General features: G+C 38.3%; 1 long non-coding RNA gene across 1 annotated transcript in view; it reads right to left on the reverse strand.

Moving 5' to 3' along the window:
* Nucleotides 1–10,779, reverse strand: part of LOC112145251 — a 26,509-nt gene extending 15,730 nt beyond the window's left edge. The window contains exon 1 of the long non-coding RNA XR_002919046.2: nucleotides 10,577–10,779. This is a non-coding gene — a long non-coding RNA (uncharacterized LOC112145251). The remainder of the gene's footprint in view (nucleotides 1–10,576) is intronic.
* Nucleotides 10,780–16,526: the final 5,747 nt, after the last annotated feature.

Consider the following 16,526-nt stretch of genomic DNA (forward strand, 5'->3'; position numbering starts at 1 on the left):
AGCTAAAAAAAAAAGCTAAAAAAAAAAAGAAAAAACACCTGTGTGAGCCAAAACAGCTAGAATGTAGCTGAAAAAAAACAGATAAACTTCAAAATATCCTAAAAAAACAGAAAAAAACTAAATTAGCCAAAGCTATCGTGTAAATATTGGCTAAACTCCAAAATAGCCTAAAAAAATTAGTAAATGCCAAAATAGTCCAAAATACTAGCAGAATGCCAATTTTTAAAACTTTAAAACCCCAACTTTTAATATAATTATGAATAATAAAAGCCAGGATTATTATTCCAGTATAAATCATCAACTTAAACCTTGAAAAACTTTCAGTATTTTACTCTTCATAAAAATATCTTTGGCAAAATTATGTTAGAAATGAACAAGATAACATCGGACCATTGATAACAAAAACATAAAATGATCTGGAGTGTCAAACATAATACCACAGGATCTGTCTTGTGTTCTAGCTGAATGAAAAACGCTATACAAAGAAATAAAACTTGTAGTTTGGATTCTCATATCTTATAAGATTTCCTCAAATAATTTGCTGCTCGGACATAATTCGACTTCTTTCTAATGTTCTCCTTCTTAGGATTAGAATGTTCTCCTAGTTTTAGGCTTCCTCTTTTCTAGTAGTATCAGTTTCATTGAGCTGCTTTGTGTTGATGCTTGGTCAACTTTTCGACCATGCTTTGATTTTTGTAATAATGTTAGCATATTTATTTTGTTTTTCACACAGCCATAATTATTGTTTCTTGATGATAAAGAAATATTATTATCACAAACCTGACCAGTTCTTACATTTCTTCTTCTGAGACGAGTTTGGCGGTTTGGAAAGCAGCTGTTCAGAATTCTTCTTCCTTCATTCATGTGGACATGCTTTCTGTCTCCCCCCTTTCTCTCTCACACACACATACACACTCACTCACAGTAGCAATTATAGCAATCAGCAAGCCGACCCAATTAGTGTTTCCTGCTTGTTAAGCCCTAGGGGTTGGCTGCCTGACCACCTCACTTTGCATAACTTAATCTGCAATGACAGGGTGTGACACCCAGACTTTTGACCTTACCAGCAGCTTGTTTGTGTGTGTGTGTTTGTGTGTATGTGTGAAACCTGCTAATTTCGCATCCCATGTGTGGCTATAATTTATGTGCGCCATATTGCTCCCAGGTGAGCCAGAGTAAGTCCAGACTGTGAGTTCTGGATGCAGGGGAGGGGTTCTGTGTCTGGATGTGATTCTGGAGCTGCCTCTCTTCTCCGGCGGGTTCCTTGCCTTGTCTGAGCTGCTTAAAGGCTGATGGACAACTGTGTTAATGTACAGGTTGTGGGGGAAAGCAAAACAAGGCCTCTCCTCGACCGGCATCAACACATGTTTGCGTAGTCATAACATACCAATACTGTGCAGCAAAAGAGGGAAAAAAGAGCTCAGTCTGCTGTGTGTAAACTCCGATTCTAAGAGCTACTGCCATAATAGTCAAATTTGTTTCATGGTCAAACACTTGTGCTGTTGTGAAGTGTATCAGAGGCCCACCCCTCCTCGGTGAGTGGTTGCCCCATGACACATGTTGCTAGGCATTAAACCTGACAGAAACCATGGTTACTGGGTACAAAAGAACCATTGTGAAGGTGTGTTTGATCTCCGTTTGTGTGTGGATGCATGTGTGCGTGTTTGAACTCAGTGTGAACTGCATGGAGTCTGCGGAAGCTCCCTGCAAGGGGAACAAAAGCACAGCAGAGTGTGCGAGTGTGGCCATCACCCTGATTACTGCAGGCCCAAGAAAACAACAACTTCTATCTTCCTCAGCTTTCCAAGTTTTTCTCTCCCTATTGTATGTTCCTTCCTGCCTGGACTTAATTGTTTTTGCTCTTCCTTTTTTCTCGTCTCTTTTGCTTTTTCTTCTTCTTGAGTTCAAAACTGGCAGAAGTGAGAGAAACGTAGCCTGGTGTGTTTGGTACAAATATCTCTCTGGTGCCTATTCCATTAAAAGCAGACTGATAAACAGGCTAGGATAATTAAAGGGGAGTGATAAATAGTTCTGCCTTAATTAAAGGGGAGTGATGAGGACACGTGTCGAAATGTTTTGTTAGCGTGTCGACGGACAGATGAAGGAGGAGAGTAATTGCTTTGGATTAATTATTTGGATATGGGCAGCGAGAGGGTACACACATCTCTTGAGGGCTCTTTCAGGATGGAAGGATGGAGAGGAGGGGCAGACGAGGAAGAAAAGCTGGGTTTGGAAGACAGATTCACAAACATTCATCTCTCTTCCAGCCAAGAATGGCCTTTTGCACCAACATCACCCACGAGGGCGAGCAAACCAAAATTAAAGTCATGTTTACTTTAGTATTTTAATTTTTATTCATCCAGGGAAGGAGGGAGCATTTTTCATCAACACGCCGTCTCACATTTACATAGCACGCTCTTTCGCACCTGGGAGTTGCCCATTTCAGAAACATACTACGACCGGAGTGTGCCAGGCAGCTGTCAGAGATTAATCACCCTCCTTTAACTGCAGCTAATAGGCAGATTTCCATTAAAATCTTTTTATGCAGACGCTGTTAATTTGGGTTTCTATAAAGAAGAATCCTACAAGTTTTAAGTTTGTGTAAAGGGTTTTTCTGCTCAGCTGATTTGTAAATGTATATAAATAAAACACAGCAAAATAATCCAAGTGCATATGCAGTGTAAAAAAAAAAAGATTTCTACTTCAAAAGCAATTCCATACTCGTTACATAGCTGATTAATGTACTTAAATTTCAATTTTTATGACTGAAAATTAGATTTTGTTAACAGACTGTCGAATTTAAGACCCACTCTAATGGAAATTGTGTTTTTAACATGTTCTTGTAGCATTTTTCTCATGATGGAGGACATACTATAAAATAATTTAAACTGCATTTATTAGTATTTGTATTTATTCAAACCGTGGTCAACTGGAGCAGATTAAAAAAGCAGTTTAGATAAGGTCTCAGTTGTGATGCAACAACCGAAAAGGGCCTGCTCCTCTCCATTCTGATACATCCACTCATAGACAAATAGATCCATGTACGTCTTTGTTTTCTGTGTCGAGCTGACATCTTGATCAAAACTCTATGGGTGGATGGTTCCAACATTGCTTGTTATTTTTGTTGCCCTGGTAATGTTAAGCTAGGGCTGTAACGGGATGTAAACTAGCCAGAAAGAGTGTAAACAAAGGAATAATCGGATATTGGTGGAGGCTTACTTCCTTGCCAACAACTCTGGGGGGGATTTCTAATAAACTTCTGCTGCTCTGTAGAAAATGTGTATTTATTTCAGCTAAAAACTGCATAATCATAAACAGGGGACTCTTTTACAGCAGATAAAATTACAGTTAAATCAGAACTTTGATATAATCACATTTTGTTTATGCGTCTGACATGAACAGTGTTACCCATATGTTAGGGTCAAATTATCTTGACAAAAACATACAACCCTATAGATGTCATATTTTACATCCTCCAAAAGGAAAGAAATCAGGAATCCATGACCTGCACTGCAGACCTTCATTTTTCCTTTTAAGCTGCCACAGTCTGAACTGGACAGAGCGTACACACACACAGCTACACAATAAGCTCTCATAAAAAACAAGCTCTCATATTCACAGCCTTTGTGTATTTGTGTGTGAGTAGTGTGTCGGTGTGTGTACCTTGTGTGCGTGCAGGTAGAGCCATCTGTGATGTAGATCACAGCCAGATGTCTTGAGTGCAGCCACTGGCCAGATCACCTTACATAAATACTTTACCATGTGAGGGAATCATTTAACCATATTAATTGATGGTAAACTTGCCCTGGAACAAAGGCCCCAGACCCTCACGTGCACGCACACATGCACACACACACACAGTCCTGCATCACAGGTGGGTTCCTTCACTCACAGGAGCGGCGAGTGGGTAACTGGTGGTAACCGGACTCTGATCAAAAGGAAGATTGACATAAATAAAGAGCCTGCAGGAATGCATTGTGCAAACAAAATATGAGCTGGGCCCCCAAACATTCCCTGGAGGGGAGGGCTGGGGAGGAGGAGGAGGTGAAGGAGGGAGACAGAGAGAGAAGGAACGGTGCGTTTGAGTTCCTCTTTTTTTTTTTTTAATTCCTCCTGCTCTCAGCTCTCCACTCTCTTGTCTTTCATTCCCAGACATCTGTCTCCGCACTGAAAGACAGATCAAAAGCAAGCGTAAGCTGGTGAAAATCATAAAAAAAAAAGCGAGAGATAGTTTCTTTGGCAGCAGCAGTCCATCAATTTTAAACTGGAGAGATTTACACATGTACTGGAGGGCACAACGGGCCGGGTTTCACCCCTGTAGTGACAGTCTTATGTCCCACCACCTTTTGTTGTCACATCCAAACATGACCAAACCGACTTTAGGAGGGAAGCGATACTTAATCTCTTTGATATGGTAGCCTTCACCCATGGGCCTCTGAGGTTTGTGTACACTAAGACACAGAATGGCGCACAGAAATGCGCACACACAACAAAACCTGTCTGGGAAACTTTCATTTCACTCGGGGTGTCTACTTGTCTCCATGTAAGGCTTTGAGTCTGCTGGGGAAAACAAAGTGGCATGGCCCACATGGACATACGCACTCTGATACAAACACACAACCATAACACAACCATAAGAGGAGTTTACAGCTGCTGGGTCATTTCCACCAAAAATGGGACATTTTTAGTTATTCTTTCCAAGAGACTGCAACGAAAAGAGTAAAAAAAAAAGACTCAAATCAGCTGCTGCACACACACAAACACTCCCGCTTACTTTAAACAAACTCTGCTGAAGCCTTCACTTCTGGGCCTGTGTCACAGGATAATGAACAATAAAATAAACCTTTCGATCAGCTCTGCATGTGCACAACCAGAAGTGTGAGTGTTTCACCACTTTTCTGTTTGTTTTTGAATCCCAAGGGGAACAGTACCATTTGTTGAAGTTAAAAAAAAGACAGAATAGATGGTGGAAACAGAGAGAAGGCAAAACAACAACAGAGAGATCAAATCACCCCTGACAGCAGGTTGCAACCTCAGCTCTGCTGGGAAACACACCAACAAATACTTTCTCAGCTCCGCTGCTCAGACTTCAGTGTCTCATCGGGGACTAGCTGAACGTTCGCATGTGGGGGATTTGCATGAGTGCGAACGCCCCACAGCAAGGTAGATCATCCCTCCAGGTAAGAGCGAAACACCCCTGAAGTGTGGCGAGGGCGTTGAGGGGCAGACAGTCCTCAGGGATGAGCTCCGCTTTTCTGCTATTCCCACAGATGCCAAAACGGCACAAGGCGAAGCAAGAAAAAAAAAGTATTTTTTGTGAAAATAGCACAGGTAGTGCTCCACTCCTTCCCAGTTCAAACCTCTTCATGCAAGCCGCATGTGGAAGAAAAACAAATGAGAAAATGAAAGCTAAAGACATGAAGGGGCAGAATGAAAGGCAAGAACAACATAGAGGGCAAATCTAATTACTGATGGCAGATGTAGCATCACTGTTAGCGAAATCTAAGATAATAAATAAAGCTCCCATGCAACCATGCTGTGGCTTTGTTAGTGTGTTTGTGTGAGTGTTTTCATGTGAGTGATGGGGACCAGAGGGGCGAAACAGGGAAAGACGAGCCTGTGTTTGTTTGTACGTGGCTGTTTCTCAGGCTCTTGACACTGGTATTCCAAAAACACGCACAGAAATGTGCACGCCACCATTTCTCAGAGTTTCGACTGAGCATGCTCTAAACTCTGTCCTCAGACCGTCATGTAGGCTGTATTCAGCGTATATTCAGGGTGTATTCAGGGTGCATTTACGCTGTATTTAGGGTATACTCAGGGTGTATTAAGGGTGTATTTAGGGTATATTTGCAGTGTATTTAGGGTGTATTAAGGGTGTATCTATTTAGGGTATATTTGGGGTGTATTAAGGGTGTATCTATTTAGGGTATATTTGGGGTGTATTTAGGGTGCATTTATGGTGCATTTAACGTATATTTAGGGTGTATCTATTTAGAGTATATTTGGGGTGTATCTAATTAGGCCCTAAATAGATACATCCTAAATACACCCCAAATATAACCTAAATTTTAGGGTATATGTGGGGTGTATTTACGGTGTATTTAGGGTATAATTAGGGTGGATTTAGTGTATATTTAGGGTGTATTTACGGTGTATTTAGGGTATACTCAGGGTATATTATGGGTGTATCTAGGTATATTTGGGGTGGATTTAGGGCGCATTCACGGCGTATTTAGGGTATATTTAGGGTGTATCTATTTAGGGTATATTTGGGGTGTATTTAGGGTGTATCTAATTAGGCCCTAAATAGATACATCCTAAATACACCCCAAATATAACCGAAATTTTAGGGTATGTGTGGGGCGTATTCAGGGTATATTTACGGTGTATTTAAGTTGTATTCAGGGTATGTTTAGGGTGTATTTACGGTGTATTTAGGGTATACTCAGGGTATATTAAGGGTGTATCTATTTAGGGTATATTTGGGGTGTATTTAGGGTGCATTTATGGTGTATTTAGGGTATATTTAGGGTGTATCAATTTAGGGTATATTTGGGGTGTATTTAGGATGTATCTATTTAGGCCCCATATAGGTACATCCTAAATACAGCCCAAATATACCCTAAATTTTAGGGTATATGTGGGGTGTATTCAGGGTATATTTACGGTGTATTTTGGGTATCATTAGGGTGCATTTAGTGTATATTTAGGGTGTAATTAGGTTGTATTCAGGGTATATTTAGGGTGTATTTACGGTGTATTTAGGGTATAATTTGGGTGCATTTACTGTATATGTAAGGTGTATTTAGGTTGTATTCAGGGTGTATTCCGGGTAAAATTAGGGTGTATTTAAGGTATATTTACGATGTATTTTGGGTATAATTGGGGTACTTTTAGTGTATATTTAGGATGTATTCAGAGTGTAATCAAGGTGCATGTACAGTGCATTGGGTGTATTAAGGGTGTATTTATTTAGGGTATATTTGGGGTGTATTTAGGGTGTATTTAAGGTTTATTTAAAGTGTATTAAGGATGCGTTTAGGGTGTATTTATTTAGAGTATATTTGGAGTGTATTTAGGGTGTTTTTATTTAGGGTATATTTGAGGCGGCCGTGGTGCAGCAGAAGAGCGGTCGACCCTTGATCAAAATATTGCAGGTTCGATTCCTGCCTTGCCCTATGTGTCAAAGTGTCACTGAACCCCAGATTGCCTCTAATGGGAGGTTGGCGTCAGTGTTCGGCAGCAGAGCCACCGTGTGTGAATGGGTCTGTGACTGTAAAGCACTTTTGGCCTTCTGGGAAGGTAGAAAAGCACTATATAAGTAAGTATATGCCATGCCATTTTTATGTGTCTCTTTATGTGGCACGTGTCTATCGCAGCCATGACGTCATCCCAAAAACCTTAACAGAATTCTCTTAAAAACAATGCCCCAACACCACAATTAAAAGAAAGCACATTATTGAAATGTGTTCGGACGAATTCAGGCTCATCAGGACAACTTTTAATGTCATACACTTTGCTTCTCACACTGTTTCCCCAACAATCGATCTGTCGTAAGCACTGATCATCCGATCGTCATAGCCGTTCTCTTGCCAGCAACCATCTTGCAGCATGCCTCCGCCGTACCAAAGTAGCAGTAAAAAGTGCTGAACCTGACGTGATGCAGAAGTTTAAAATTGGTCAGCGAAATATCAAGTTTGAATCAGTGAAATATCCCAAAGATTTCAAAGTACAGGACTTCCATAACTTCCGCCCTTTAGTTGCTTTGTCACGCCCTCTTAATTCCTGGCCAATGAATGAAGAGATCTTTAGTCACATGATTTTGTTTACAGGCTTTGAGTCTGAATACAGACCAAATCTAACATTCAAGACTCGATCTGAAACAAATTAAGCAGTCTCGATTTGGAACAAATCCTTTTACCAGTCCGAATACACAATTAGACAGGAAATACACAACAAAACAAGTGAGGAATTAGAGCCGTTTGCATGAGTTTACAAGGCAGATCCGGCTAACGTGTCGGCCTTGACACACAGCAAAGAGCATCAGCAGAGAAGGTCTAATTGACACAACACTGGTGCATGGCAGAATTAGAGAGCTTAAGTGAGAAAATGCCTTAATGCTGTTGGCACGTATTAATTAGCATTGCTTTAAAGGAAATGACATCCTATGTGTGGCAGCAGTATTCCCACACAATGCTGCACACGGCTCCATCCGTCGCGCTCACACTCTGTCAGCCCTCCAATAATTGGATGTGTTCACAGCAGGTCTTTCTCAGTGGCACCTACCTGCCTTGTCAGGGGCTGCATGTGTGAATACATGTATATCGGTATCAAACACGGAGACTTCTAGACTAACCCAAACACTTGTAAGAGCAGCGTTTATACAACCAGAGACTCAAAACAAACCCCCGAGTGAGATAATTTTAAAAGCTGCTTCGACCACACTTCGGTATTTGAACGCTGTGCAGACTTACAGACTTGCTCACTTCGGTCCACCCACCCATCGTGCCCCCATTGGGGAGGTCAGAATAAGGAGGGGGGGGAGGGGGGTGTTCAGCTTGGCGTTATATTAGTGCGCTTTTACCGCGTATAAAGAATGGCCATAAAAGGTAAAGCTGTGGTGCTCAGACCTGCTTACTGTAAACAAGCAGAGAGGAAAATGGAGCGGGTGACTGATGCTGTTAGAAGAAGAGTGCGAGATGAAGGAAGTCACAAGCAAAAAAGAGAGCCAAATGTTTTGTTGGAAGGTTAGAAGTTTCTTAAAGGCCCACTCTTTTTTGAAGTGTGTCCAGTGGTCTTTTTAAACATTACTATGCTGGTTTTAGTCAAAATTAAGAACCCCTTTAAGGACATAGTCTCTGCAGAGCGGCGCATTTACTATAGATTTACTCACCCGCTCTTACCACCTACTCCGCTGACAGATGAAAACACACGCAGATAGCAGAGAAAAAAGCTCCAAGCTATGCCTGTATCTTTCTAAAGCAGATAGCACGAGCTGTTTCTAATTCAACAAAAACGTGGAGCGGTAACAGCAGTAACCTGTCCAAACAACGTGCTAGAATATGCCAGATTCTAGCGGAGAGATGCGTAGTGTCTGACCGTCCAAATGAGACGTCCAGCGCCATTAATGATCCAACAGGTGTATGCTAGCGGTACACACCTGGAGCATGGGACTAAAGTGTTAATTATCAAAAATAAGTGAAGGAAATTTTAATAAAAGAAGAGGGAAATGTATACCAGGACTGTAAAAAACAACAACCATATAATATTAACAGAATGAAAGTTCAAATTATGCCTCACTAATAATAAATTATCTGACATAAAATGTAAAACTAATTAAAATACAACATTGTAATTTTTTTTCCATATTTATTGCTCTATGAAGTGAAAAGGCCATTTGATATACTCTGCCTTTTGGTTCTTAATTGGAGCTTTGTTTATTACTTACATTAAACTGTATGTAATTATTGTAAAGACACGTAATAATGTAATTTTAAAGTTGGAAAGGGCATTAAATATTGTGTTTTAATTTGTTCTAAAAAAAAGGTTTTTGAAGAAAATAAAAGGATGTATTTGTTTTAAAAAATAGTTAAATATCATAGATCACCAAGGTAATATGATGATTATTGCAATGTTTGCCATATTGAGATACTATCAGTATCGTTAGTCATGTAGTAAACATTTATATATATACATATATATATATAGCTTTATAAATCCACCAAGTTACCTATTTTACTTGCCTTTAAGCTACATTTACTATAGATTTACTATACTACTGAGCTCAAATTAAGAATATAAATGTTTCTACAGATACTCCGGCTGCACAAAGATCAGAATGTCCATCGCATTGAAAAGTCTGAGGGTATTTTTTAATGCTTTCTGCAGAGTAATGTAAAGAAAGAATACAACATAATTACATCCAGCAGGATCTTCCACAGCCATACACCCACATGCTCGGCTAGTATGCTTTAGTTTACTATTATTATAGTCTATTATTGCAAGTTTTGCAGATGTGTGTAGCAGCTGCAGTGATAGATGACTGTTGGGTAAATTGTCATGACACTCATCTGAAAGAGAAGTTTATGCAGCTGAGAAGTCTTTGGTTCTGAGCCAGAAGAACAGGGTGAGGCTGGTCTGAGGATGGATGCACTGGGAAAACTGACAAATAGAAAAATAACATTTGGCTCTTGTATTTTTGTTGCAGCATTAATTAATTTGAATATATGTTCAAAGGGAATGATTATCGTTAGGCCTCGTCTACGCAGTTCTTGGTTGATGGAATGAGAAATTCAAAATGTCATTTAAAGTTGATGAGTAACAAGTTGGGGAAAAATCTTTGAACACTGAGCTAACCCTGATCCAATGCCTATGCAGCTTTAGACAAAACAACTTTTACAACTATGGCTTGTAGTTTGCTGGATTGTGGTTTCATGGTCATGTGGACTCATTAGACGGCAGAAACAGATGGAGAAAAGCGAGAAACTTATAAATAAATAAGCTGCAGCAGAAGTCAAACCTTGATCTTCTTGCTGTTCATCAACAATACACAAACTACAAGACGCCTACTAACCTGTGTACTACAGTATTTGTCCAGATCCTTCTTCCGACTGTTGCTACTAATCTATCGTCCTGTTTTATTAGAGACTGGGAGCTTTTTCTTGTTCATTTTTCCATCAGCCATTACTGAGCTTCACTGGACCTGCAACCAAAAAAAAAAATGGTTTTGACTGATAAGAGATTTTTTAGCCAACATTTTAAATTCATTGTTTTATGTCTGCTTCTTTTAAACATGCTGTGCTTCAGATTTTATTTTGTTTTGGTGTGATTTATATCTTTAAGTGTTTCTGAAAGTAAATATCTTTCCGTTCACTGCAGTGTTACGGTTCAATAATAAACATGGATATATCTAAAATGTAAAAAAAAAATACATCTCTATTATGAATAAAGACAAATATGTTCTTGCATACAAGTCTCTGTACATCCATTAGTGTTTACATATCTTATTTACTGTGTTGATTGATGTATGGGGTAATCATTTTAAAGTGCACTAAATCCAATATTTTAACAAAAAAAAAAGTGCTATTAGAAACATACAGAAAGTGGGATACTGTGAACACACAAATCCAATATTCTTGGCATCTACATATTATCTTTTTAATCTTGTAGATCTCTACATTTTACAACTCATAAATAAAGACAGTAAAAACTCATTACCATACAAGATCCAATTTTTTTTTAATAAAAGAGAAGGAAGTTACTTTTTAAGGGGATGCAGCAACTTGTAATTATTTATTCTGTAACAGTTTTGATTTTTTTATCTGTTTGTGTGTATAATTATGTATATATACACATTATATTAATATTATGAAATATTAATGTTAGAAATTGGATATCAATGATATGTGCTTCATTGACCTTAAAATAAAAAAAGATGTCAACAGCCACACTATAGTCATGATATAGAGATTTAGGGGGTGGCAATAAAAAAGTTTTACAAAATCCAACCCCATTTTTGAGTGGGAAAAATAATGTATGTGTATTAAAAAAAGTGCATTGTTGACATACAAGTGTTGAAAGTATGAAAGCATATTAACACTATATTTAACATGTGTATTTTGTATGGTTGCAAATATACGTATGTGTGCTCACGCTAAAAAATAAAATAAAATAAAACACTGACATGTTCTCTCAACTTCCTGTCATCTTTCTTGGTCTTCCAGTTTTTTCAAACATCACAAAAAGGGAGTGTTCACTTTATATTTAGGATGCACCAAACACATAATGAAAAACACTTGCAGCTATTTTCAGTTTTGAACTGTGTTGTTGGGAAAGTTTCTTTCTGCTGACAGCTGATGCTTCCTGTCTGTCAGCGGTGAGCAAACGCTCATTAAGATCTTCAACTTTCTTCTGGCTTCAGTTTATTTTGGAAAAAAATGTTCGGCTTTTACAAAAATAAAATTGTTATATAGTTATAAGGCATGTGACCTTCCCATCTGGAGAGGGTGGACACACGCCAACACTTGCATTTTTGTTTCAGATACTTCCACCAATAAGAGAGCAGGATCATCTGGTAGAAAGGACAAAAACTATCAACAAAAATGCAAACTTTATTTAAAAACTGATGAGAAATAAAAAACAGTTTAAAAAGATACAGTTGGAGACAAAAGAAGCATGAGCATTAGAAGTAATACTTAGAACCTCCATGAAATTGTATTTTGAGCCGTCACACAAACTACAAGTAAATTATTGCTCAGATAAATGTTACATTACTTGTGCTGTATTCACTTAAATGTCAGAACTAAATACTTTTGTACACCAAGAATATTTGATTGTGGGTTTTATTTTTTAAAGGTTTGAATCTGTAGTTTTATTATTCCCAAATTGTCTGACTTCTACAATCTTAAGGTGCTTAGGATCTTTTCCAGAGACTACAAAGACTTTGTGACCACTTTGAGATTATTTGTTTTATCACAATTTTTTTTAAGTGTCCAACATTCCAGCAACACAAGAAAAAAGTACTGCAACTCTGGAAGAATTTAGAAAACACTGCAAACTTTGGAAGACGTTTTCACAGCTTCCTTGCATTTTTTTTTTCATAAATGCAGCTCAATAAAGAACGGAGTTAAAAGAAAAATTTAGTGTGGTTTCCTTCTTGCTAGTTTGGTCAGCATTTACTTCTACTTTGGGCCTTAAAACTTGATGGATAATTTGACAGTACAGTAAAGATGAAGCCTGAAGAGCACATTAAACAGAGTTGACAATATTCCAAAACTGTCATTTTGTTAGGTTAATCCAAGTGTCTGTTAAAACTGAAACCATGAGCATAAAATCTGGCAAAATTAAGCAATAATTAATTCAAGACGACAGACTTTTATTATTGCTCCATTTTTTCTCTTGCTTAAAAAAGATATTCAAGCCATACTGTAAATTAAATACATTTTGTTGTTGTCTTTAGACCTAATAATTAGAAATAAAAAGAGAATTGATCCCCTTTGCTACCTGCCTCCAGTGGTCTTTGGTGGAACTGTTACATCTGGTACTTCCTGGTGTGCATCAAATTTGGGACTGGAATGTGAGGGCTTGGATTAACCACATGGGCATCCGGGCAGCAGTCCAGGTACTCAAGACAAGTGAGGAAATGGTTTTCAGCCTGAGTCTGATGACTGCAGCAGTGTAGTCATTCTGCTTAAAGACTCACTCTGATTATCTTTTGATTTATTGTAAAACAGTGGTCTTTTATTATGATTATTCTGTTTTTAGCCAAAATTAACAAATCTGCTGTTTTCTAGGACATATTTTGTTGTGGGTGGGACTGTTGGCACAAAGTAAGCCATCCCCCATCCCATCATCCATCTGTTCTCCACTAGCTTACAGCCCCTCACATCCCCAACCTAACATTAGTTATTCGGCCGTATAGTTTTGATCCATAGTCGTCTACGAGTGGAGGCATCAGAATGGAGCAGAGCAGGAAGCTTTTGGCTTGCCCTATAAGCTTCTATGTCACACTTAGAGGCTTTTTCAAGTTGAATTTTTTGGTCTGTCCCTGACTCACAATAATTTGAATGAAGAAATACTCAGAAATACTTATTTAAAGGAAATGTATTGAGGGGTCTGCAATCTTTAACACTAAAAGAAGCATTACGTCCAGGTTCATATGCACCGTCTGAAACTCACCTCAAAGTTAGAAAAATGCACTTTATTTATGTTTTTGTGGCTATTAAGCCATTCATTAATACAATGTAGCTTTGAAATGTTCTCTCTGCAGTTGAGTTTTTCTATTTCTAACAAATGTAACGTGTTTCTCTTTCAACAATAGCACATTCAAGTTCCTTTCAAAATAAAACACATCCTGTGTTTAATCAGATCCTTCAGCTGCAGCAGATTTACCTTAATTAAAATGCAAGAAACATGAGATTTTCTATTATTGACTTTTGTGTCAATTTTTGTACTAGTGAATAAAAACATGAAAACATTATTCTAGAATCCAAATAATTTATAAATCTATACATGTAGATGGAATAAGATAATTTCACTGATTATAAACCACAGTAGATTAAACCTTTTACCATTATTTTAATCAGTTAGGCCTATCTGACATGTCAAAGATCTAAACATAAATGTAGACCCTTGACAAATATCATACAAAATCAACTTTTTTGAGCTTTGAAGTGTATTTTAATGTAAATTCCTCATGAAAAACAACCCAAAGTGGTATTTCTGTGAGCATTCCACGAAAACCCTGCTCTGTGAGCACCAGCCCCTCCCAATCCACGAAAACGATCGGGTCATCACATTGTGACGTCACAAAGTGAGGAACAGTCCATTTCAGGAAGAGTCTGTGCTGCAGGCTCCGCCCCCAGGCTAACACAAACAACCATTTTCTCTGCAGATCAAGTGATGATCGGCAAAACGCTTTCATGTTATATGCACAGTATGCAAATCAATCCTTGCAAAAGTTCCGATGTTTTTTTTGGTGGGTAAACACAAACATGCTGCTGTGGCCGGCTCTAGGATGATGTCGAGAAATAGGTGGCATCCACAAAGGCGGAGCCTCAGAAATCGTTCTTACTTCAGGAGCTTGTGAAAAAAACTCATATTTAAGGGCAAAATGAACCACAGATTGAAATTTTTCATCACATTGTAAGACTTTTTTCATTATTTTCCCATGTCTTGAATGCTAGAGTAGTTTTATTTGATACTAAATCAGAGACAGGCTGATTCAGAATGAGAGGTGATCGCACTACAACAATCTCTTCCTTTATTTACTGACTCTAAAGTCCTCCTTCACTTTACACACACACACACAAACACACAAAATCACAACTCTTCCAACCCTTAACCCTCTTTTCAAGGTGATATATACAAATCAAAAGATAGATAGATAAATAAATAACTCTCTCAGCCAATAATGAAATTGCTTCCACCAAAAGCATTACATTGTAGAGGAGTAATTGCTTTTAGGAGTTTTTTTTCTCAACTTGAAAGGCCCTGGGCAACATATTTGTGCATGCACACACATACACACACGGACACACACACGTGTTGGCCAGGGGCAAAGTTACAATGCAAAATGGGAAAACATGAGCCGTGCCGCTGAGCGTAAAAGAAGGTGTCTTTAAATGAATAGAGTAAACCACAGCAAATGAAGAGATGCATCAAGGTGGGGAAGGATAAGTGAAAGATGAATGGAGGCAAAGGGATGGAAAGGGGAGCGACTGATTTGCGTAATCCCATTGCAGAAATTGACTTTTAAATGCAAGATTCAATTTTCACGCTCCTGGGGTTGAGAGCATGCAAGAGCCAGGCTCTTTGGTTAATAATAACAAAATAATGTACTTGATATATAAAAGCAAATAGCAAAATGAGAATAGGGTGAGCTGTAGAAGCTGCAGACACGTCTGCTCAGCCCAAACAAAGTGCAACAGTTTCTACCGTTATGGAATAAAGAAAAAAAAACGAGATTGCACTTCGGCCTCTTGAGCTTTACAATCTGAACAGAAGAACCACTTTCAATTTAAACGGGAGCAGTGGAGTTATTGCAGAGTTCATGCTGTGGTTTCTTTGTTTCTCCATCACAAGATGAAGCCGTCACCAGGAAGAAATTTGTGCATCATCACTTTGGTGGAAAGACATTTTACAACCATTAAATCCAAAGTCCAGGCAATTAGTCATTCCTCTTATGCTGGAAAGTAGCTTTTCTAAACAGAAATTATAAATAATTACAGAAAATAATGTATGCTATTAGATAACAATAGATCAATATGACAAGCTTGTTACACTCACAAAATCTTTACCTCATTCAATTGATTATAAAAAGTTTGATCATTGAGATTCTGGGAATATATTTATGACCACGACATCCAATTATAACATTCAAATTTAGAGTAATGGGGCTGTTGCTATAATACGCTATAAGAGTTTCAAAGAGTGAGTAAAAAAGAGTCAAGAGACAGTAGATTCTTCTTGATGACTGTGAAGAAAACAACTTTCAAACTCAATGGTTCCTCCAACTTTAGTTTCTTAAAGGCTCCTTAAGAAAAAAAAGATATTTTAAATCTGTTTGAGTAAACACGGGTTCACGTGGACCTCCTGTAGAGACCATGTATCTAAAGGTTTGGGATCATGTGGACTAAACTCACTGAAAAAATAACCAAATACCCCCCCTACTAGGACTGAAAAATGGATACTTGTTTAAGGCAAAGTTATCTGAGGATCTTCCTTCATCTTAGTAAACATTTAACAGTTTAAAAAAATAACCTTCTGTCGGTAAATGTTGGGTCTCTGCATTTGCGAGATGTTGTATTTCCCTAATGGTCATTCTTTACAACTCTGATAAAAAACTTCTAAATTAAGAAACTCCAAAAGAAAGCAAAGATCATGTAGAGGCAAGATGTTGCCCCTCACATTTTGTTGCGGCAGGATGGGTTTATGATAGGGCTGTCAGATTTGTCGCGTTAAAAACGCATTAATCTGACAAGTGCTTGACGCCGACAATTTTTTTGACGCATTAATCGCAGCCT

The sequence above is a fragment of the Oryzias melastigma genome, linkage group LG5, assembly GCF_002922805.2.
Source record: "Oryzias melastigma strain HK-1 linkage group LG5, ASM292280v2, whole genome shotgun sequence".
In the NCBI taxonomy this organism is placed as follows: Eukaryota; Metazoa; Chordata; class Actinopteri; order Beloniformes; family Adrianichthyidae; genus Oryzias; species Oryzias melastigma.